At 36.8% G+C, this 24,137-nt stretch overlaps 1 protein-coding gene and 1 long non-coding RNA gene across 7 annotated transcripts in view; one reads left to right on the plus strand and one right to left on the minus strand.

The window, feature by feature from the left end:
* Positions 1–24,137, minus strand: part of adarb2 (adenosine deaminase RNA specific B2 (inactive)) — a 619,893-nt gene that overhangs the window by 534,716 nt on the left and 61,040 nt on the right. The gene's annotated exons all lie outside the window — the stretch shown is intronic.
* Positions 1–24,137, plus strand: part of LOC141380808 (uncharacterized) — a 105,312-nt gene that overhangs the window by 54,104 nt on the left and 27,071 nt on the right. The window contains exon 4 of the long non-coding RNA XR_015524705.1: positions 5,549–5,679. This is a non-coding gene — a long non-coding RNA (uncharacterized LOC141380808). The remainder of the gene's footprint in view (positions 1–5,548; positions 5,680–24,137) is intronic.

Raw genomic sequence — 24,137 nt, forward strand, 5'->3', positions numbered from 1 at the left:
TTATTAGGGTGACGTGGTGGCTCAGTGGTTAGCACTGCCGCCTCACAGCAAGAAGGTTGCTGCTTTGAGTCTCAGCTGGGTCAGTTGGTATTTCAGTGTGGAGTTTGCATGTTCTTCCCACATTTGCGTGGGTTATCTTCTGGATGCTCCGGTTTCCTCCACAGTCCAAACACATGTGGTATAGGTGAATTAGATGACCTAAATTGGCTGTAGTGTTTGAATGTGTTGCGGCTGGAAGGGCGTCTACTGCGTGCAGACATGGTGGTTCATTCCACTGTGGTGACCCCTGATAAACAAGGGACTAAGCCGAAGGAAAATGAATGAATGAATAAAGTTAATCTTTGTTTTTTGTAACCCAATGTTCCGCCTATTAGGCCTTATAGCAAATCTGGTTGAGTGCACTCAAAGATTTGCTCCACGAGTCTTATTGCAAAAGGGTCAGTATAATAAGAACATGTTTCCCTTTAGAAGAATCAACTGAGTGAACATGGACATACAGCATAAACTGTTAACTGACTGGAAACTTATTCCAGACACTTGCCAAAACAAAAGAACATCCCTAAATTGCAACAGCAGGCAGCCGACCAAGATCTGACAACTCGAGAAAGCTGTTCCTTTGAGTAATCACCGAGGGATCCTTCGCTCCATCACACTTATGAAGTCGGAGAGCATCATGGAGCAAAATAAACTGTTTTGGCTGATGCTCGAGAGTCATCTCCTGTTAACCACCTAACATAACCCTGTTCTCTCCAGCACAGTGCCAGAGCAGCGATTTCATCAAACCTGCTGAGTGGTCAAGTCCCCAGGCGCACCGTCTGAACAATGGCTGAAACAAGCCGCACTGTGATAGACTGAGCCAGAGTGATCTGCAACAGTTACAAACCAGAGACTGACTGCAAGGCTCAGATAAGCAGCATTCGATGAAACACATGCACATGTTTTTAGAGAGTTGCCCAGATCTAATCATATGCAAATGAGTGTTTTCCAAGGAAAGACAACTGATTGGCGGCAGGGTTCCAATGTTATCTGGTTCTTTCAACTTGCTTTCCCTTTACCTTTAGAGTTAACTCAAATGCAAACTCTGTCTGTGTGCCCTACTGGACAATGTAGCATGAGTAGTTACAGAACACCAACTCGTGACCATCTCAAAGTGTCTCATTTTGGAAGCGAATAAAACTGGGATTGGAACACAAACAACAAAAGTAGCTCAACCAAAGGCTTTGGTAACTGTTTGTCATGTGTGCCTGTTTTTCTGGGCTGTGGTCAGCAATAAAAACAGGCATGTTAGTACAACAGAAAATAGAGAAAATTGGAAGCAGTGCCCATAAGCTTAGAATGTAAGTTTGTCATTTCCAATGGAGGCATGTGACTTGCATGACACGCATATGAGATCGATGCACATGTGGCGCATGCTCATTTTCCAGGTACGTTTAGATGAACAAACTGAATGTCACAAGCGCATCCCAATTCATGTAAGTAGAACTCACTAATAACGGTAGACTAATTATCTCAGACAAACATAGAGCACCCAAGCACTGCAGTGCTTTTTACTTTTCTCCAGAAACGTTTATTGAATGGTCTGTCCATTGGTCATCATCTGAGATCTAGTTCCAGAAAGACGGCTGGGGAGCACAAGAGCAAAGCGCATTGAAAATGGAGAAGGAAACTATGCACTTGCCACTTTAGGTCAGAATAACAACACATTCGAAAATCGTATAGCAGCAAGTGAAGAGATTGTAAATCAAAAAGGATGTAAGGATGTCGTCAGAGTGGCTTTTTGGTTTCTTTTCTTGTGCATCCCAGCCACTAGCTCCTCATATGAAAGATTTTTAAGCATAGTGGTCATGTAGTAATTCAAATTCACAATTTGTGATGTTGCAGTATGTATTTAAACAATGGTGGTCGGTTCCTTTACTTGAAAGTTCAGATTTGATCATCATCATTTGTTTTGTTTACAGAGCTTTGAGTTTCATTGTATCATTATAATTGACGCCTTACAGATGTTGATCTACCTTTTTACATTGCACACACACAGAGTTTAAGTCTCTTTAACAATTATGTTTATTTTATTATAAAGCGATAAGATATTTTTATTTATAAAGATAAGATATTTTGTTTAAATATTTTAGTTATTGACTATAAAAACTATTTGCCTTAGTAATGTTGGTAAATTTTCCCAGAGATGGTTTGCGGCTGGAAGGGCATCCGCTGCGTAAAAAACTTGCTGGATAAGTTGGCGGTTCATTCCGCTGTGGTGACCCCGGATTAATAAAGGGACTAAGCCGACAAGAATATAAATGAATGAATGAATGAATGTTGGTAATTAAAAATAAAGTGGTTAAATAAAAAAAAAAATCCAATATAGCTCAATTTTGTTAAAAAAGTATTGTTAAAAAATATTCAATAATTGCCGATACCGAATGTTTTGTAACATGATTTCGTGATATTGTATGACAGCTGAGCTGATTTTGTATGACAGCTGAGCCTAATCCTGTAAAATAAACCATACTCTGACTAACGTGAGGAGAGTTTACTCGCACGTGACTTATTTTAATAATTTTGGTCTATTTAGAAACGTTGCCTTGTGAAAGCGAACCACGCCAAAAACAAAAAGCAACATTGTAACAATTTTAATCCCGGTTTTGGATCAAAACAATCAATTTACAGATGTGAAAGCCGCTAAAACAACCAACCTTTGGCAGCCTCTATCCTGAGATCAGCCAGTCTTAAGTGTTTTTCTTTACCTGAGGTAAGGACAACAATAAGTGGCCCACTTAAGACACTTGCGCCACACCTCAGCAAACACACCGGCACAAACACTTGTAGATGAGCACCTCTCTGGGAACCAATTTCTGATAGAGTTAGCGAGATGAATGGCGAGACCTCGGGATATTAAAAATGAGACACATTCCACCTTGTTGCCAGCCATTATGGATCTGCTCTCTAAACAGTCCACACCATGCTCACTGGCGTCTCTGCTATCAATCAGAGGTCCCTCTGTAAATGCCAAGCCCAATAATTAATGATAGATTTACAGCGCCGGCGCTAATGAAAGGTTTACAGCCACAAAGGATACTTGGCAACAGAGCAGCCATAGGAGAGCTATCTGAGGTATGACAGCAAGCCCCGCATCAATTCTTGGCGGCAGACAGGTGCACATGATGGCCGGTTGAGTCCAAGCAATGACAATTGCAGGAGAGGATAAAGAATGGAGACGCAGACAGACGGTGACACACGTCAAAAGGGAAGCAGTCGGCATCACAGACAGCCATTTAACCTTCAGCCTCACTGCTCTGGTGACGTTCGCAGTCGGAACCATTCATTTATTCACCTTCGGATTAGTCCCTGATTATCAGGGGTCCCCACAGTGGAATGAACCACCAACTATTCCAGCGGATGCCCTTCCAGCCACAACCCAGTACTGGGAAACACCCATACACTCTCGCATTTACTGTACACTCTTACACTACAACCAATTTAGTTTATTCAATTCACCCAAACCAGAGCACCCGGAGGAAACCCTTGCAAATATGGGGGGAACATGCAAACTCTAACGTGTTTTGGAAAAATAATTTTGACATTACAGACATTTGGAGGGGACTTCATTTCTCATAGTACCTCCGAGTCTGCTGAAAAACAGTAGGTAATTTGCTCTGGAATTCGTTTGAGGTTGTGTGAAAACAAGACGGACATGACCGATTCAGACGGGATTAAAATCACAATGTAAGTCTGGGAGATTTCTCTGACGCCCCCCAATAAAACTAGCCCTGTACGAATAGGTCTTATTTCAGCAGTCAATGACCAGTCCAGTACAGGGAATGACAATCGTAGGAGAGGATAAAGAATGGGGACGTTGCCGACAGACAGTGACACACGTCAAAAGAAAAGCGATCGACATCACAGACAGCCGTTTAACCTTCAGCCTCACTGCTGAACTCGTTCACAGTCGGGACCGCATTTGACAAACTATTTAATTCAGTTTCAACCCCAATTCTCGGCGCGTTTCCTCCCTTCTGACATCTATTCCCCGTTCTGTGTCTCTCTTTCCACATATTGCCCCGCTTACAATTTATTACCTTTTAAAACCATGGTTCAGTAGTTACCCCAGCTAAGTCTCTCTGCAGCCGGTGGCTTATTAAGTTTCTATGGCAACCTGCCACATCCACTCCTGCGATATTCCACCCGACTGGGACCCCACAGGGTAAATGTGTGGGAGGGATGATGATGGGGGGTTATGGAGGGAAGGATTTGGGGATAGGCGAGCAAACAGGCTGAGCTGGTGCTTATTGCACTGTGCCCCATTTAACTGACAATTGACTACCCAGTGTGGTTCACACTTTGACCACAGGAGCTGCTGCTGTTTTTGATCGTTTTGCCTAAAAGCCACAAGCATCGCACAGAGAATGTCAGGCTTTGAAAGCTTCTTCAGTTGAAATGACATGACTGTGTTACTATAGCCCTATTCAGACAGGACTAGATTTCGGAACAGTGTTTTGAGTTGCAATTCTTTTCAGCCAACATCTGTCATTTCATGCGTGGATTCAGATGGGAGTAACATTTACATACAGGGGTTAGGAGTATGGAGTCAAATAAGGCCCTGTTTACACTAATACATTTTAACTTTAAAATGCACAAGCTTTGCTACAGTTAGACCTTCCATCCACACTACCCCACAGTTTTTGATCCCTGAAAACAGATCGTTCTGAAAAGTTGAACAGTCGCTTTAAAACACTGTTAAATGTTAGTGTGGATGGGAAAAAAACGGAGACACCAGAAAACAGAGTCATGGCTACAGACATTCGCATCTGATTGGGGCTTTTTCTCAATATTAAGTACACAAAGTTCAGTCTTGCATCCTCTTCTTTTGAGTTCAGACTTCGCAAGTTTGATATGAAAAAAAAACAAACTCCCGAGGACACGTCGGGTACATTTTCAAAGGGAACAGTGTACTTCCCTAACATCATTCCATCACCCTGACTTTGTTGTTTTAATACCTTAAGAGTAAAATGAAAACATGATATAAGGAACTGCCTATTTCCATTTTGATATTAGCAACTTAACAGACACTAAAAATATTGAGGCGTCGTGTAGCTATATATTTATACGACCGTCATCTTCACTGTATGCATATTTATAACAAAACAGAGCCTATAACATAACTGCCTCCTGTCATTTTCATTGAAAAATATGAAACAAACCCTCTCTTTTACTGAATATCAGTTTAATAATCGACAATGGGCATTATAAAAGTGTATACAACAGTTCTATCTGGTTCTCGAATCTGACTGGCTGATAGGCGTGTGATTTCCATGATAACAGCTCTTGTACAGCCTCCTCATCCTTCTGTATTACTTCACCCACATAAAGCCACAGCAGATCAATGAACTCACTACAGTTTGACAAATATTGCAGCTGTTGAACAACATAATGTACTTTTGAGAGGTTTTTTTTAGATGAGAATGTAGTTGTTTAGATTGCAACTATGCAGTTTATTTATAACGATAGTACCTATTTAAAAAATGTATCATTTCTGATTTCTGATTTCCAGATCCATCGGTCATAGCAAAGACGGTTGATGTTCCGCCACAAGATGGCGACAGGGACCACATAATAAGTCCTTAAGAGGAGAAAAACTCAGCATCATTTCAAACTAAAGCTGATCAAATCATTATAAAACAAGTAAGTGACTGTAAGTGCTGTATTCATACTATAGTAATCTGGTAGTGTTTGCTTTGCTTGGGCTTTTTCAGGGTTATTTATCGTATTATCTCACAATTGCAACAGAGAAATACTGGGAAATCTCTGTAGACTGATGACATTTCATGTCGTTCAGCTTTATAACCGTGAAATGTGAGCAAAATCACCTGTTTTGTCATCAATGTAGACATTACGCAGGAGAATCATTCCTATACTAGCTTTAAAGTGACGTTGGTGAATTAGCAACGGATTCTGCTGTTCTGACGCAGCTGCAGATGTGAATGACTAGCAGAAGAAAGTAGTTCCTTATACAAAATCATTTTTAAACTCTGTGTTTGATTTTCTTTTTATATACTAGGTTATGCTGTCGTACTGTTGTATAAACGCAATATCACACTCGTAGCAGTGCAATATGGCTGTATATCACCACTCGTGAGACACTAAGGCACTCGGCCTGCAGCTTCATGCCAACGCACGCCTCCCACCAGTGCCAATATACAGCCATATCGCACTGCTACTGCTGTGATATTTCTCATATAAGATACAACAAGTTTATACAATATAGAAAATAAAGGCAAGAAATCAGCCAAATGTGCAGACTCAGTTTATGTGATTACATAAATTAATATATTAACGTATCTTTGCACTCAGTTACCTGAAAACAAATTCTAGATTCTAAAGACCAAAGAGTTGTTAAATAGAGGCAAGATTAAATAAATATCACGTTTAACAACTATAGTAAGATTAGATCCAGCGGTATAACCTTAATGAACTGTCCGACGTGCGCTGCTCTCACCTGGGAAGCTTTGCTCAAAGCACCCGCTGACTGCTGGAGCTCAGCTCTCCGCATATGCTGCAGCACATGCCAGAGTGTGCGTGTGTGTGTGTGTGGTCACGTGATGTGCGTTTTTAGCTGTGTAGTATAGACGGATATCTTGTCAGAAATGCTAGGTGAAATGCCAGTGTGGACGTGGATCGTTTTTGTTCAAAATTGTATTAGTGTAAACAGTGCCTCAAGTCTCAAAAGTACTTATTGAAAAAGCTTTATAGTGCAAAGTATTATTAAAAATACTAGATGTTTTGTAGTGCGAAAAATCTTAGCAGACGTGGTCGTAAGCGAAAAGTGACACCTGTGCTGGCCATAATGAGAGTAGGTGAGAAATTAACATGTTTAGACAATGCTTTGCTCATTTCACTTTGCTGCTTGATATAATCGAATAGGGTTGGACAAATTAATAAACCTCATTTGATTCCATTTTTTAATATTGCATGAGAAATCAAAGTATCTCCAGTATATAGTTTTCAGCGCTAAGGATAATTAATTATTCTGATTGCAGAAGAAGAATCCGTCTTCGGATTATTCTTGGAGCTATGGCGCTTGATTAAAGTTCCTAAGTCCAATTTAGCACTATCATTTCCCGGCTGCTCCGCTAACGTAGAAGCATTAATATCTAACATGATGAGAGGTTCCAGTGGTAAATTTTTCTATGAATTAATCCAAATTGATTTCTGTGAAGTATTGCTGTTTTAATACATTTGGTGGATTTGGATTTTTACATGTATTAAGGTTCCTAAAGTTTGTAAATGTATAATCTTTTCTAACTTCTTCCCAGGATTTTCAGCCTTCCTAAGATTCATTATGGTCACATGTTAGCATCAGGCGATCATTGTTTATCACATTTGCACTCCTGACAGAAGACACCGTGTACATTTATTGTTGAATGTGTGGAACACAGAGACCTGCATGTTGCATTCATAGAGTTTGAATCATTTCTTATGCTCTATGACTGTTTGTAACAGGCAGATCTGCTATCAAGAAGAGAAAATGTAGTTAGTAGAGGTACTGATGTAATAGAAAAAAGCGAGCTAGAAATACAGTGCTGTAAAGCTTGAATATAAATACAAAAGGCAGAAATGTATAGCAGGCTTGGATTGAACAATAGATATAAAGATACAGTTTTAAAAAAGACTTGTCCAAGGCTGCGCGAGCTTGTGTGATTAATGCCTTTTGTGTTTGTGAAGTCCTAAAGTTATAGCATTCTTTAAAAAAATTACATTGACATGCAGTGATATAACCATCTTTTGCTTTTGCCATTGACAATAACTTTTAATAACATAACCACAGCAAGATCATACAGCAGGATCTCTGAATAGTTGAGGAAGTGAAGCTGATAGTTTTAAATTGATCAGGAGGATTTTGTTTTGGGTGCATCTGCATAAAATATATTAAACAATAGTGGTGTGTTAATTTATTTATTTTAATTGATTCGTTTATTTATTATAATAAAATAAAATTATTATTAATACTAGTAAAAATAATAATAATAATAATAACAAACACCAAAAATATTAACATAAATAATAATAATTCAATTAAATATAACATAATATACAAACATAATAATAACAATTATTATTTTATCTTTATTATAAATAATAATAATACATATATAATATATAATACATTTATAATAATACATTAATAATTATAATAATAATAAAAAATAACAATATAATAATAATAACAATATAATTATAACAATAATAATAAATAATAACAATAATAACAATAAAGTAATAATAATAATATTAATAATATAATATAAATAATAATAATAACAATATTTATAATAATAATGTAATGATAATAAATAGAAGTATAAAAATAATAATAACAAATATTTATTTTTATTAATTTAATTATTATTATTATTATTTTATAATAAAAATATTTATAATGAAATAATAATAATAACAATTAAATAATAATAATACAAATATTATTAATAAATAAAAATAATAACAACAACAATAATAATAATAACAATTAAATATTAATAGCACTAAATAATAATTATTATAACAACAACAACAACAATAATAATAATACATAATTTTTTAAATAATAATAAAATAATTATCCCAATAAAATAAACGTGCTTTAAAAAAATGTTGCCAGTATAATACTATTCAGGTACAAAATTTTATGTTTGTCTTTCTTTTCCACAAATAAATACACATAAATATTATAATTGTTGTTCCTAAAAGCACTTGAGCATACAGTAATATAAACATCTTACATTTGCCTTTGAAAATAACCCAATAGCATAACTATACCACTGACAGCACGATCTCTTAATATTTGAACAAGTGAAGCAGCAAAACAAAGACTGGAAACAATAAGCGATGTCTGCTTTAATAAGTGGAAGGTCATCAGGGGTGAGAGATTGGAGCATGAATGGCTCAAGGTTGTGGAGCACAGTGACCTCTCGACTAAGGCCAGCGCTCTCCATGGTTGGCCTGTTTACAATGGGCCCCTTCCAATATGGGGGCCGGTTACCCTAGCAACTGCATAACCACATTCATTTCTGAATACCATAATCAGTTGGCATTGATGATAAAACGTTTCCAGGCCAGAAAGGAGGGTTTCTAAACAAACCTCCCCTTCTCCATCCTGTTTCCTCCTTCTCCTGAGTTTTTTTTTCACAGTGCAAAATGTCATGTGTTTTTTAAATAAGGCTTTGCAGTGCAGTCAATTGAACTTTAAAACATTTACACTGTAAAAAATCCTGGTTGCCTTAATTTTTTTAAGCAGAGTCAAATTGACCCTATGTGTCCATTGAAATTATATTATGTTAAACTGACTTAAAACAGCTTGCATAACGTACAAAATTAAGTTACAGCATGATTACCTTAGCTTAATAAGTTACAAAGACCTAAAAACCTATGCTGTCAGAACTAATTGATCATATAATTTTTTACAGTGTAGATATGATCTTATAGGCCTCTCTTTGTCTTAGCCATGACTGTCCACAAACCAACAGTATGTAGTAAATATTTTTCCTGGGAATAATATTTCTAAAGGAGCTGTTGACATGGAATTGAACCAGATTTAGGTAAAAACACAAAGTACTAAACTACTCAAATGAATGTATTTATTTTGGTGATGGCAGCTTAAATACGCAGCTTAAATGCGCCTCTCATATGGAGAATGAAGTCTCATGCATCACTCAGGTGTGAGCGTTTCACAGACTTCAACAGAGTGTAAACATCTTGATGGTTCTGTGGGTCTCGTCTATTAAATCTGAGCTTTATTTTGTATTTTCTGTTGGATTAATGTCAGGTGATTGGCTGGGCCATTCTACAGCTTGATTGTCTGAAACCATCTAAGGGTTTCCTTGGCTGTGCCTTGACCATTGTCTTGCTAAATGGTTTCATCTTCATCCTCCTGCTATAGTGTAGATGTTGTACTGAAGCAGCTGATATTCATTTAAAATAAGGAAAAGCAGAGGATTTCTGAACAAATACTGAAAGATTTCAGCTGCTGTCTGGGCTTTCCATGCTTTTCTACGCCTCCTTTTCTTCATGTGTTCAATACTTTTTTCAGTGTGTCTTTTTATTTACTTACACATAACTTCATTTGTGAACGAATTAGTTCTGTTGTCTTAGCAATGTATTTGCAATGATTATTTTTAGATATATTAAAAATACCAGACTGTGCATTTCACAACTAGACCTTCAGAAGAAAGGAAGAGGGGTCAGGTGATACAAGGGATAACAGTACAGGGACGAGCTCCAGTTTATCAGCTCTGCGGGTGCAATGTTGCACATTCCAGCTCTAATCCATTCACTGCCCCCAAGCAGCCCTGGCAACAAAGGGGTCATTCTGCGAGAATGTGGTGAGCTCATGGCAGAGGCATCCGCTGGGTGGTGAGGACCTTGGCTTCATTGCCAGCTGTATCTTTCCAGGCAGACAAGAGGATGGTGAACATTATATTATTTTGCCAAGTAGAACATGTTTTGATGGTTCTGCCACAGCATGCCAGTTTTCAACACAGTCCTAACCCAAACCCAAGGGTAGCCAAGCCTGCTCCCTAATGGAAGGCTACACCTTCTTTCAGTTCTTGCTCCAAAATAGCTGCAGGACTGGTATATTTGGGGTAGGCTGAATCTTATAAACAAGGATTTCAGATTGGAGTGAAGTCTGTTAAGGATGCACAATATTGGAAAATAACCTATTTTGACGGTTCTCCAATAGCATCCTAATCTTAGACACACAATCCTAACCCGAACTCAAGGGTAGCCAAGCCTGGTCCCCAACGGAGGGCTGTACCTAAGTTCAGTTCCTGCTCTAAAAAGCCACAGAATTGGCATTTTTTGGGGTACGCTAAATCCTGGAAACAATGATTTTAGTTTGGAATAATATCTGTTAAGGATGCACACTATTGGAAAAGAACATGTTTTGATGGTTCTGCAACAGCATCACAGACTTAGACACACAGTCCTAACCCAAACACAAGGGTAGCCAAGCCTGCTCCCCAATGGAAGACTGTACCTACGTTCAGTGTCTGCTCCAAAATAGCTACAGGACTGGTATATTTGGGGTAGGCTGAATTCTGTAAACAAGGATTTTAAATTGGAATAATATCTGTTAAGGATACACAATACTGAAAAACAACATAATTTGATGATCCTGCAACAGCATCCCAGTCTTAGACACATACTGTAGTCCTGACCTGAACTCAAAGGTAGGCAAGCCTGCTTCCCAAAGGAGATCAATACTTTCGTTCAGCTCTTGCTCCAACAAGCTGCAGGACTGGCATATTTTGGGTAGGCTAAATCCTGGAAACAAGAATATTTGGCTTGGAATAATATCTTTTAAGGATGCACAATATTGGAAAAGAACGTTTTGATGGTTCTGCAACAGCATCACAGACTTAGACACACAGTTCTAACCTAAGCTCAAGGGTAGCCAAGCCTGTTCCCCAATGGAAGGCTAAACCTTTGTTTAGTTCCTGCCCCAACAAGCTGCAGGACTGACATATTTAGAGTGGGCTGAATTCTGGAAACAAGGATTTTAAATTGGAATCATATCTGCTAAGGATGCAAAATATTGGGAAAAACTGCTGTTGCAGTGTTTTGGTTTTCTAGAATATTTATTGCACTATTTCCTTCATGACTTGCATAGGTCAATTTGGAAATAAGTCTTCATTTAAAAAAAACGTTCACCCCAAAAACAAAAACTGACTCTCCAATTACTCTCCCTCAAGTGGTTCCAAACCTTTCGACAGTTTTTTTCTTCTGTTGAACACACACACACAAAACTTATGTTTTAAAGAAAGATGAGAACCTGCTATCACCGACTTCCACAGTAAAAATAAATAAATAAAGAGCCTAAAAGTTTGCAGAGTTTAGGAGCCATATATGAAAATGCACAACCACCTTTTGTGGACTTTGCTATTCTGGGTAGGACCACAAGCCCTAAGTTTTAATACCTTATCGAGTTGATCGATGCTACCAACGGGAGCTAAAAAATAATTAGGAATCAAAACAAATTTGCCCCAAATGTTTGCTTTGGTGAGATATTTCCAGCTGCCAAAACAAACTCAAAATAAACTTCATTACAGCCAGTTTTGTAGGGCCTTAAGTGACTGCATTGATATGGCAAAGATCTCAGGCCAGAAATTGCAGGTGGAAGCCCTTTATTTTTAAGCCTATTGGGAATTGTGTGTCGATTCATGGGAAGTATACAGAACAGTGGATGAAAAGAGAGAGAAGGGCTAGACAGGAAAATTGAACATGAGGTTGGGCTCTAGTTTTAGAGAGGCAGCGCTACCCACATTCCAATAGGGTGTAAATATTGACTCAGCAGTGGACAACTGGTTTCTATTGCTAGGCAAACAAAGGCATTGTGCTGCAGCAGAGCCTGAATGGTCTATGTGTACAGATTATGCTGATGGCAGATAAGTGAGCTGGCTGGTGCACTGTGAGGGTCTTCTGTCCTTTTCACTCAACGTGTGATGCAGGATTAAACACAGAGTAAACTGGACCATGAACTTGTAGCAAATTGTTGATGATTTGGCAACTGACTCACCGTTTCCTGATTTGAGTGCATGAAGTCAGACTATAGACCTTTCTGATTCATCAGATTTTGGCTTGTCTGACATGACTGTGACTCACCTGAGCCGCAAGATGATAGGTTAGCAAAAGCACAACGTGTAATGTTTTCCGAACTTGAGTCATTGTTGGGTTTGTGTCATTTACAGTACCAGTTTTAAGGGTGTGATGACGGTTCACTGCAGTGGATTACTGTTTGATGCTGTAAAATATGGCCCTGTGCCACCCTGTTGTCTGACAGGCAGGGTTGCGTCCACTTCCTGTGTCAAAGCATTGATGGATGACAGCGCCTCAGTGTTGCACCACAAGCATTGCAAAGTGCATTACAGAGATCTTGCCCCGAGCAGAACACACACGTCTTTCTCTCTCTTAGTTTTTCTCTCTTGTTTACTACCACAGAACTTTTGTCATTCAGGGAATACTTTATCAATAAATGCAGGCTGTTACCAAGCAGTTGATGGCTTTCACATGTTGTCACATGATTAGGGGAAACCCTCTTCTGGCGGGCAAAACAATGGTGTCTGGCACACTGTAAAAAGAGATTTTCTTACTTAGTTTTTGTATTTTTTTTAGTCCAAATATTAAAGAAATATCAAATCAAGAATCATTTTCCAGACAAGAAAAATATTTGAACTAAATAAAACATAGTTGTCTTAAAGTTATATCAAAACTATCTAGCAGACACACAACGTCTTAAGACGTTAATATTAGGTTAGATTTACATCATGATGTCGGTTGACCAAAATTCAATGTCTAGCCAGAGTCTAAGGATGTTATTTGGATTTTTTAACATCTTAAACAACATCATATTGATGTCAAATACTGACATTAATTCATCAGGTATGGCAATCAAAATCCAAAATCCAACATCTGATAGAAGTCATAATGGTAATGTTCACACAACATCAAGCTGTGACATCATTAGACATTGATATTTGGTTGCTTTTAGGTTGCATCAGAAAGTGACCAACATCCAAAGTCTGTCCAACATTGGACACTGATGTAGATCTGACATTGGGTTCTGATGTCAACTCAGTTTTCATTTACACACAAAATGCACTGTGCCTCGACCGTGCAAAAAGTAAGTTTTCCCTTAACAAGCTAAATAGACTGTGAATAAGAAGGTAAGCAAATAATCTTGTTTCGCTTTGAATATATTTTTGGTTTATAATATTTGATTATAACCATATAAATATAATTCATGCAATATGTCAAACCTTAAAGCCGTTAAAATAAAATAAAAATTAAATAATTAAACAGCCTGCAGCAAAGGATACAGAAAAGCATGGACTTGGCAACCCTGCTTCTGGTTCACATTTTGTTTTGTAGCTTCACCAAGTATTCGTAAACAATAGCATATCACCGTTATTAACGTGATGTAGGGAAGTGGTCCCTAACCTTTTTATCACCATGGACTGGTCAACGCTTAACATTTTTAATGTGGCCCAGGGAGGCTCCCTGTACGCAGATCGCTATGCGACCATCAACTATTTCCTCAGAGGACGACAAGCTGACAAAACATTGCTGATACAACTCTGATTAAGATTTATTAATGGAGGAAAGTAGAAAGCACTGCAGTCTTTAGGTGTTCTGTGTTTGTCTGAGATAATTAGTCTACAGAAATGTGTATATTTCATACAAAGTATGAAGCTGATTGGTCAGTTCTTCTCTCATGACTTGTGGTGCACTTGTGGCCTTCTGAAAAATTAAGATGTTTTCAACTTGCGCCTGGAAGGCACAAGTGAGTCGCTCCTAATATGCACATGCAAGCTGCGCACCTCAATAGGAAATAAAAAAACTTGTGCACAAAAAATATGCATCATGTGAACAGCCCCTAAAAGGCCGCCGTCATTTGCAATCTCCAGCAGCTGATCTTTTTCTTGCTCTGACATGCTGGATTCACCTGATCTGTTGACAAATAGGTTGCATAGCCATTTCTTGGCAGTTTGCTGGGCCTTTTCTCGTTCGTAAAGAAACTTTCCAAAGACATCTGTTACTCACTCATTTAGCTGCTTCTGGGTTAAATTCTGGCACTTATCTGACCGAGATGTAAGTTAGAGAATGTGGTCATTTTTCATAATTAAAGATTTTGAAATTAAGACTTAAGTTTAGACTCAGATATTAAATAAAATGAAAATAATTAATGACCCGGGGGTTGGGGACCACTGATGTAGAGCACATTTTGAATCATACTGAGTGACCCATGTATATAAACATTCTCTATAATTTTAGTTTTTAAAATTTCTGAAAACAGCCAAACAAAATCCACTTTAAAGAGACAGTTCAGCCCAAACAATAAACATTTTGTTACTTGTTCAAATCGTTAGAGTTTCTTTTTGCTGTTAAACACAAAAGAAGATATTTTGGAGAAAGCTGTAAACCTGTAACCACTAACTTCAAAAGTTTTTTTGTTTTTGTTTTGTTCTATGGAAGTCCATGGTTACTTCATAATTTCTTCAAAATACCTTGTCAGTTTTCAAAAGAAGAAATACACTCATAAATATTCTAAACCATTCGAGGGAGAGAGTAAATAGTGAGTAAACGGGAATTTTTGGGGAGAGAATTATCTTTTTAACAAAGTCAGGTTATCAGTCAGTACAGTTGATTACTCGGTCTATATTTTCAGTAATAACCTTGAACCCAATTACCCACTAAAGGAGTTTCAACATTTTTAAAAAAGTTCAAATATCTGCACACACCCGTTGACCTTGATTTCACAGCTTCTCATTGTTGCATTTTTAAGATGACATGTCAAGTTAAAAATAGTTTGGCTTTTAAAGCCTTTGCATTCTCGTCCAGAGGTTTTCGAATACAAGAATGTGAACACCCTTTGCGAAATGTGTCTGGCGAACAATTATTGTTATTATAGTGCGCAACCCAATTATTGTAATTCTACAGTCATTACTCAGTTGTTCAGACACCAACTTGAACATTCTGAATGTTTGTTGTTGTGCATTTCGAGAATTCTTGCTAAGAGCTTTTTACCATTTTGTATTTGATGCTTTGAGGTATTTTAAACTTTTTTTGGTGCAAAAGTTGCTTCAAATAGCAAAGGTCTTGTTACACCATAGCTGTCAGAGAGAGAAAAGTAAAGCCTGTCAAACCCGAGTGTGTTCACTGGACATGCTGATAGACGATAAAGTGCTTTCTATCACACTCTAACCTGTATTTCTCTCCTTTCGCTGTTACACAAACACAGGAAGCACATAGTAGCACGTTCAGGGCGATTAGAGTGATGTGACACGACCTTTTCATTGTTGTGGCGGGCACTGGGCGACAAGTTGTGGAACGTGTCCAAATTAAATATTTAATTCATAAACAGACATGCTCTGGGGTGGTCTGTCATAACCGCGACAGAAGGACAGAACATACATTTTCTCTTTGCATTCACTTGAAATGAAGTCTAAATGTCAGATCTTTACATTCAAGAACTCAACAAACGAAAAATGAGGAGGATGATTTGAATAATGTTTCTGTCAAACGCTGGCCCTCTACTTCACCACATGTCCCCAGGGAGAAATCTGCAAGGATTTACTACAGCAGCGCTGCATACACACACCGGCCACCCGTCTTGTCAATGAGAAGACTTTTTACTGGGTCAGATTTCACAGCCTGCATCGATTTATACCCTTCTGTTTTTTATCTTTTTTTTTTATTCTCGGTGATATAAAGTTTCCTTGTACAATGATATTGCCCGGGATGTAGCTTGAATAAAGGATGGGGACGTCTTTTTTTTTAACAGGCGTCCTTTTTCGGCAGAGTATCGAAGATTACTCCCTCTCCTGTTATTATTATACAGAGCTTGGAGTTTCAGGGACGTGATATTTGAAAGTAATTTTTTGCAGAATTTAGCTTAAGGTGTATTGGGAATCGGAAGAGAACAGCAAATGTGATAGTGCTTTAACAAGAAGATCTAAAATGTTAACCTGATACCAAAAAGTCACTCGATCTGCACCGTCGGGAACACAGAGATCGTTTAAGAAGGAATAAAAAAATGTCATTTCTTCCTGCACGGTGCTTAATTGTATTAAAAGTGACCTATTATGCCCCTTTTAACAAGAGTCTACGATGTCCCTATGTGCACTGTAAAACAAAAAGAATAACTGTAAAGTTTTACAGTAACTTACTGACAATTTTGGTAACATAATAATATTTTTTCTAGTTATTTAACAAGATACTAGTCTTAATCTTAAAATGCAGTTTAAAGGCTTAATTGGGTTAATTAGGTTAACAGGACAAGTTGGGTTAATTAGACAGGTCATTCAAGAAAAGTGGTTTGTTCTGTAGCCAAACAATCGATAGATATACAGACAGATAAATAAACAAATAAATAAAATTATTTACAAAATAATAAGATAGACATAGACAGACAGACAGACATATATAGACAGACAGACAGACAGACAATTAACTAAATAAATAGACAGACAGATAAATAAATAAATAAATAATGATATAAGTTAAAATAATAATAATAATAATAATAATAATAATATATTAATAATAAAAAACATGCAGACATACAGAGATAAATATATAAGTACATAAATAAATAAAACAAAATAAAAAAATCAATAATAGTAATATTTAATTAAATAGATTGATAAACTAACAGAGAGATTAATAACTAAATACATAAATAGAGAGATAAGTAAATAAATAAATAAATAAATAGAAAGATAAATAGAGAGATGAATAAATAGACAGATAAATATAGAAATAAATAAATAAATACATAAATAGAGAGATAAGTAAATAAATAAATAGACAGAAAAATAGACAGATAAATAAATAAACAGAGAGCTAAATAAAAAGACAGATAAATATACAGCTAAATAAATAGATAAACAGACAAATAAATAAATAAATAAATAACTAAATAGACAAGTGAATGAATGAATGAATGAATAAATGAATGAATGAATGAAATAGACGACTTATGATATTGACCTTAATAATGTTTTTTAATATATATATATATTCACAAATTGTGATCACACAACATGAAACGCCTCACTGTGGGAAGTGAACTCTGTCAACTTGTGTTCAGTGAAGCCAGCAAAGTCTCTAAATGGCTGAGCCGATCACTACCGAATTTCCTGCAGTAATTAAAAACAATGAGAGTGCAAAAGGCTTTGACTGGGGGACAAAAATCGCACAGTGCTAATTAAGCCTCCGGTATCTTTCTGTGGCTCATTTGCACAGGCAGCATGTTGACTAGCAGCTGCTGCACAATGACAATGACAGATATTGGAAGCGCTGTTGCATATACAGTTGAAGTCAAGATGATTCGCCCTCCTGTGAAATTTTTTATCAAATATTTCCCAAATGATGTTCAACAGAGCAAGGAATTTTTCGCAGCATTTTCTATAATATTTTTTCTTCTGCAGAAAGTCTTATGCTGAGTTCAGACTATGATTTTAGCCCCAATTTTGATTCGCTGACAGGTGTTGAGAAAAGGCTGACAAATGCCTGAAATCTATATTTCGTGTTGCTTTAGAGGCCAAATAAGGACTAAATGTATGCTGTCTGTAGTTTGTCTGTAATTGGTACCATATCAGAGACTGTAATGGTCAGTATGTGTTCATATATGTTGCATTAATTAATTTATTTATTTTATATAATTGCAGACATAACAGTAGGCTTAATTAGGTAGGGTTAATTAGTCGACAAGTAGGCTATTTTACATCACTGATCTGCAGTTATAATCAAATCATGTTTATAAATAGGGTAGTAATGAACATTTATACACAAGTAAAGCATCTGTTTTGTGAAATGAGCTTCTTAAAGGATACGTGAACGGCTTGTACAGTTTTATTTTGACATTCCTCTAGCGAAAATTTTCTTTCTCATTATGTACTTAATCGCAAAAGATTTACTACATGACCATTTCCATGTCACTTCTCATGTATGTTTGGTTGTGAGTAGTAGTTTGTGGACTGAGAAAAAGTTGTCGGCGATTTTTCCTTTTTTAAAGTCATTCAGAGTGATCCGTCCTGCAGTGAAAACACAGCACAGACAGAACGCTAGCCCAGATAGTCATGCAGTGTGAAAACATCTTTCAAGAGATCACACTTAGCTGATGATTGATAATAAAGCTTGTTTGGCATGCTGTCCAAGGAGAGAGCCCTGAGCTTATAAGATCCTCGAGCCCGGGGCTCCCTCCCGTTCGCAAGGCGAGAGGGGAATTTGAGCTCAGGTAGATCTCGAGATCTCCCCTACTGTAATAGCTAATGAACAGATAGTGATTGCTCTAAAGAGATAACCATTTACTAGGAGCATGTCTATGATGTCGATTTGGATTAGTCAATTGACTTGAGTTGCTTGTTTTTTGACGATTGGAGGAAACCGGGGAACCCGGGAGAAACCCACGTGAGCACGGGGAGAACATGTAAACTCCACACAGAAACGTCGGCTGACTTGGTACGGTCTAGAACCAATGACGTTCTTGCTGTGAGGCACAAGTGCTAACCACTGGACCACTGTGCCACCCATCTAGGAAAGGAGGAGAAGTGGGGGTGGAAGGGGGGATTCTTCAAAATAAAGATGGAACTTGGGGTATTTATAGTGGCTTAATAATCGTCTTATTGGTGAATCATCAATTGAATGATGCGGGGCCGGCTGCAAGCAGTCATAAGCACGTGATCCTCTCGAAATTAGTTTATAATTAAACTTTATGTAATGTAACAACTTTAAAAATCGTTCAGTCTGAATGAGGCATCACTTTTTTTATTTTGGCTAGAATGAAAACAGTTTTTTAATTAAAAAAAAGTTTTAAGGTCTCATATTAATATTATTAAGCAATATTTTAATTAATTGTCTATAGAACAAACCATCCTTATACATTACATTATACCTTATACATCATTATACCTAATTATCATAATGATCCTAACTAACCTTTAAATGTCTCTTTAAGCTGAATATCTTAAAAATATCCAGTCAAATATTCTGTATTGTCATCATGGCAAAGATAAAAGAAATCAGTTATTAGAAATGAGTTATTAAAACTATTATGATTAAAAAATTTATTTCCATCAAACAGAAATTGTGCAAAATAATGTACAGGGGGGCTAATAATTCAGGAGGGCTAATAATTCTGACTTCAACTGTATATGATATAGGTCAAAAGCAGAACGAGCGGGTGGTTCAATATTTTTATGCTCCATAGTTACTCATAGAGAGAGCTGGAAGCTTCATCTGGGGTTTCACAGGTAAAAAAAAGGATCCAAGCTTCTTCTGATGGTGTCAATCAAGGGTCAGAATCCTATCAGATGGGAAATAAGGGCTCAAGTGGAATTCTCCCGTAGCTCAGGTTAAGAGCCACATCACCTCAGCCTGGATAAAAACGGATCAAATACAGAGAAAGTTCCAGAAACAAACCCGGATCAGAGAAGATTTTATTGTCCGCGCCCCGTTATCTACTCTGCAATAGGTGTTTTGATTGCGCCACTGTTTTTATGAACAGGATGTTGTGTAAGGGGCGTCTAATAAAGGCTCTTTTATCGGGTAAAAGGAATTTACTCAACTTGAACTTGAGATAAAATGTTACCTTGCGCAAGCTGCCACACGGAGGAATTCCGTGCATAGTTACACGTCTGCAAGTATGCAACTCGCGAGAAACATCCAGAACACACACTGTGGTGATGCAATGCAGGATGCCAGTGTGTCTTTGTCATATTGGGACTGAAACACAGGCGAAGTCAGAATTATTAGGCCCCCTGTATATTTATTCTGTTTAACAGAGATAATGTTTTTTTTTTTCAACATATTTCGAAGCATAATAGTTTTAATAACTCATTTCTAATAGTATTTTACCAGATATTTTTTCAAGATCCTAGTATTTAGCTTAAAATGACATTTAAAGGCTTAACTAGCTTAATTAAACAAGTTAGGATAATTAGACAAGTCACTATATAACAGTGGTTTGTTCTGTAGACAATCGAAAACAAATATTGCTAAAGGGAGCAACTAATATTGACCTTAAATTGGTTATAAAAAAATTAAAAGCTGCTTTTATTCTAGCCGAAATATAACAAATAAGACTTTCTCAAGAAGAAAAAAACATTATAAGAAATACTGTGAAAAAATTGTGCTGTTAAACATCATTTGGGAAATATTTGGAAAAAAAAACAGGACGTCATCATCATGCGGATGGATCTACTGCGCAAATCACAGTAGTGCAAAGTGCAAATAACAAGGTAGTGTTTAGTTTATTTTCATAAACATAGAGGCATGTAACATTTGTCTATTTTAAGCTGCAATCTGACACAAACACAAAGCACAGACTCACAAACAACGAACCAGCAACGACATGAGGGTAGAGAGCACAATGTAAAGGGAGGGAAACACACAAGGACCAGGTGAAGACAGTTACACTAATGGTGAATAGATGAGGGCTAAACAATGGTGTGTGGTAAGGGGAAACAAATATGCAGGAAGAGAGTAGCACATGGCAAACAAAAACAAAGACTGAGCCATGTGTTCAAACTCAAGACAAACATAGAAATATGTAATTAAGACAGCACAAACTATCTAACAAAACCATGACAACTTTATGGACTCTTTAGGTACAAACAGCACCTTTAAAAAAACACCTCATTGATAGCTTTACCACCTAGCTTGCTGTATTCCTGAGCAGCACCAAAATAAGACCCATTCAACACTCTTAACCAATCATATTCAATCACCGGCTATATTTTTTGTGACACTATATTATGCATGTTCTAATTGTAATTGGCCTCTGAATTGAATGACAAATTAAAAACATGAAGACATTAGTCATCATGTGCTGACAAATAAGTGTGACACCATCCATGAGCTGTAATGCAGATGCAATCGGCTTCCTGCACGCCGTATTATCAGTGTATGTGCGGTCGTCATGGCAACCGAGCTGAAACTGGGACAGAGAGTATGTCTGGTATGCATGTACATGTTAAAAGCATTCAGAGAACGGCTGACCCACACAGATACTATCTGCAATCGTCATTAGCCTTATATGGTAACGGGATGTCGGAGGATTACCGTGCGTTCATTGACAGAACCTGCTGAAAGACTTCTCCGAGCATGCAACCTTGTTAGTTAAGAATGCAAAGTGATAACAGCCTAGAGTGCAGGATGTCCTTTCAATTCGAGGTGTGTAAACATCTCATTTGTTGGTGTATATAATTACTGTTCCAATGGCATTTACTAATACAACCCAAAGGCCCTGATTTACTTCGAGATAAGTTTTTTTTTTTTAAAGCCTCAAATAAGCACAAGTGGTATACTGTTAGCAAACTCCGGGATGCTTAAGTTTCCATCCTTTTATTTGCAATTAAATACTAATCTAATTATGACCAACTACATATCATTGCAAAGGTCTAAGACTTCTAAATATGTATTTTACCACAGATTTTTGTTTGTTGTTGTTGTTAAGTAGGAAGGGAAAAACATTTACTGTCACCCTACAAACTGTGGGAGGATTTATGGTTACATTATTAAACCATAATATTGTAGTGTAAACATAAAGTAATCATGACAAACTAAATATAATTTAAAAAGCTTAACGTTTCTAATTTAATGTCATTAACTTAATTATTTATTCATTTTGACATTAGCAGTTCATTCTGCTCCTGATAAAAAGGGGAATATAATAATATAAAATGTTTAACATTATTACAAAGTCTATTAGTTATTTAAAGTCAAATTTTAACTGTATTATGAAATTGTCATCAAAAGTGGAAACAATCTCAGAAAAGTACAATTAGTTTCACTTATTTGTCAACAAGCACAGCTGTTTTGAATGTAAGACTTGTGTGTGTGTGTGTGTGTGTGTGTGTGTGTGTGTGTGTATAAACAAAAATAAATAAACAAATAAACAAACAAATTATTAAATAAATAACTGAATAAATACAAAAAATCATATATATATTTATATATACTAGGGCTGCACAATACCGTTTCAGAATCGATATCGCAATGTGCACATCCGCAATAGTCACATTGCAGGATCAAATTTAATCTTAATTTAATTATGACCAACTAAATATCATCGGAAAGGTCTAAAACTTCTAAATACGTATTTTACCACTTTTTTGATGTTATGTTGGCCAGTAGCCAGTAGCCATTCAGTTTGTATTTAATTCACTTCAATTCAGTAGCCATTAAGTTTGTTATCATTCACTTTAAAGTAAAACTTTTTACATTTTATTTGGTTAATTAGTTCATGGGATAATCCTGTTTTTTTTTTTTTGTTTTTTTTTTTGATCAAATAGATCCCAATCTGAGTTCAAATTTTCGAATAACCCAAAGAGCAGGTTTGATCTAAATCAAATGCAAAATTGAATTACATGGTCTGATCTTAATTCAAAATCCCTCTGTTAATTTTGAAAAATCTATTTGCAAGATTTGATCCAATCCATGAATCAAAATCCCACTGGATTACTTTAGAAAAACTGGGCACAGAGCATTACTTTGCTACAGCAATTAATTTTTAGATGTTTTTAGAAGACAAATTAAATCAAATACCATCTAAACTGGCCATACTACTATAGAATTTTAAATCTGCTTTACTAATACTGTTAAAAAAATACAGTTCATATTCATCAAAACATTGGGAGTGTCTTTGTATGGTCGACAATGGAAACTGTACTGTATGTCTCCTGGTGGTGATGTTTGGTACTGCAGCCAAACATAGTGAAAGCTCATACTTAGTTGATATCAACTTCAAATATCGACTTCAACTGCACATTCAATCTCAGGTTGTTCTTTTGTTTTGATTTCTCATGTGTATAGTTAAACCTGCTGTACGTACTTTGCCTTTGTTAAAAGGCATAAATAATTAACAACAACAACAACAAAACAAATTAAAATAAAAAGACCTGATTTAGAAAATAAGTCACTCCAGTTTTCACCTGAATGACATTTGGGCCTTTGGTCTACGTTTCATTGATCTCTCTGACATCATAAAACCGAACTGAAGGTCACATTTACGATAGTACAGTGCAGATAACGGGAGGTCAAAGCGCACGTCACCTATACATTTTCCATCTGATTTACTCCTCATTTTGAAGAGAACAGATTCGTGCACATCATGTCCCGACACGACCGAGACTGACAACACTATCCTGACAGCGTATTCACGCGGAGCAGGTTTCTGCAATACTCCACCAGAGAACACAATGTTCACTCTAAAAAAAAAAACTATGAGTGAAATAACATGGGCGTGAACCAAAATTCCATCTGAATGAATTGTTTTGGCTGCGCTCCAGTAGGTGCTCCCAGCGCCAGTTAAAACACAGATAGCGCGGCTTATTGTTCTGTCAGGATTTACTCGAGAGGAAGAATTTATGCAAGTGTAAAATGGAGTGATTTGTGATGGATCGTTTTATTGTTGCGGCTTGCAAAAGCATGTTCTATTTGTGTGTGATGTACGGCATGAATGATACCTGGATTTTGGAGAGATGTATGCTGCTGTTTTTAAAAGATGGATCTAAATGGATAGAAAGATTACATTGGAGAATAGGTCTGAAAGGAAAAGCTTATAGAGACGACTGTTTGAC

This window comes from Danio rerio, chromosome 24 (assembly GCF_052040795.2).
Source record: "Danio rerio strain M-AB ecotype USA chromosome 24, GRCz13ab, whole genome shotgun sequence".
Classification (NCBI taxonomy): Eukaryota; Metazoa; Chordata; class Actinopteri; order Cypriniformes; family Danionidae; genus Danio; species Danio rerio.